The sequence below is a fragment of the Panthera pardus genome, unplaced genomic scaffold (assembly GCF_024362965.1).
Source record: "Panthera pardus isolate Hobbes unplaced genomic scaffold, ASM2436296v1 HiC_scaffold_24, whole genome shotgun sequence".
Taxonomy (NCBI): Eukaryota; Metazoa; Chordata; class Mammalia; order Carnivora; family Felidae; genus Panthera; species Panthera pardus.
This window is the reverse complement of record NW_026526810.1, coordinates 56,516,464-56,518,404: the sequence shown is the minus strand read 5'-3', so window position 1 is coordinate 56,518,404 and position 1,941 is coordinate 56,516,464.

The window sequence follows — 1,941 nt, the reverse complement described above, 5'->3', positions numbered from 1 at the left end:
AAAACTAACCCAAGACTGTATGTTAACCATCCTGGAAATAATAAAATAAAATAAAATAAAATAAAATAAAATAAAATAAAATAAAATACTACTATTGATTTTTCTATGTTGATTTATATCTAGAATTTTTGTTTCATTCTCTTAATACTTATATGTAGTTGGATTTTCTATGTTCATTGTCATGATAGCTGAAAATGGGGCCTTTTTTCTTCCTTCCTGAGTCTTACACCTACCTATTATTATTACTGTTATTATTTTGGCCTGTCTTCAAGTACAATGCAATAAAAGTGGTGAAAATGGTATCTTTCTTTTTCCTGAGTGTAGTAGAAATCTTTCTAAAGTTTCACTGGTGTTTAATATCCATTTCATTTTCCTACAAAAGTGTGTGGTGTGTGTGTGTGTGTGTGTGTGTGTGTGTGTGTGTTACTTCAGAGCCTATAGAACCTTAAATGACTTTTTCCAGGCTGCCTTTCATACTGGATATGATTTTTAAATTGGACAATTGGATGTGTCTTCATACCTTTAGAAAAAGTGTACAAATTTTCCTTAAAGCTGCAGGAAAAAACCAGAGAACTCCAAACCACAGCCCAGTGCCAGCACAGATAAAGAATCTGATCCACGGCCTGAACCCACCAAGGACACATTGGTCTTGACTACACTTATTAAAACCATATGTTCTTCATCCTCCTTAAGCACACTGCACCTTCTTAAGCCAGGAGAATTCAGGTATCAGTTCACAAGCAGTCATACTAAGTTTCCTCTTAGACAGAAAAGCAAAGAATAAAAGGAAAGAGAGTAAATGTTTTTCTTTGTAATACCTATATCATTGTCCAGATAATATATTTTTATTACTTAAAAAATAAAATGTAGATGAACAAAAAGAAGGGGAAAAAAGCAACTGATAATGCTTTCTCCCAGGGACAACTCTCTGTTAAATTTTTCTTTTTCTCTATTGTTATATTAATTAGACAAGGAGGACGGTAGCTTGATGTGGTTCCAATGCCCTGGCAGCCTAGATAAGCAAACTAAAATCTAAGTCTTGAAATGTCTCAAGGTTATGAGATCAAAACACTAAGGACACTAAGGACAACAAATCACACGCAATCAACTAACCTTTAAGCTATAGGCAGTCAATAATATTTTATCTTGCTTCTTGTTTCTCTATTAAAGTCTTTCAGCTCCTGCCGCTGGACGACACTTAACCACTTCTGGTTTGGTGCTGCCAGGTTCTAATCAAGTTTTGCTCAAACTCTTAAACTTTTTAAATACCTCAGTATATCTTTGAACAATTCAGAGTATGAAGATTTTTCGTTAGCCAGCTTATGTCATCATCTGATTTTTATGAGCCTCGTGCAATGTGATCTTCGGTGTTTTATTGGTGACTAGTGTGTCTCAGAGAAGCTGCCACTCAGTCCTATGTGACCTATGTGACTAGGTGAAGCATCTGGGGGGGGGGGGGAATAGCCATGTGTATCGAATTCTTTAGGAGAGACCCCCAACTTTGGGCTGCTTGGATGCTTTGTCACTCATTCGCATTTCATATCATTTATTACCAAACTGAATGGTAAAAGGACAAATATTTGGGGATAATTCACATAAACATTTCCCAGGGCTAGACTTAGATATAAATCATAGAAAACAGTTCCTGTGTGATAACTGAAAGAAGATGGGAATATAGAAAATAGTTATGTCACCAAATGAGAGTCAAATTCATGTTGTCTTATCCTCCCCAGTTGACAATGGAATAAGTTGGCAAGCACTGAAATGAAAATAGCAGAACAATAGGATAGGTCACTTTTTCCATGAGAATGAAAGGGAAAATCATTTTTTTCTTATTATTATTTTGCATTTTGCCAGTTCAGTTTCACAATGGGAGTACTCAGAATTTTGTTTTCCTAGACCAACAATTTCGCCACAAAAGCCTGATGAACTTTAGCTGCA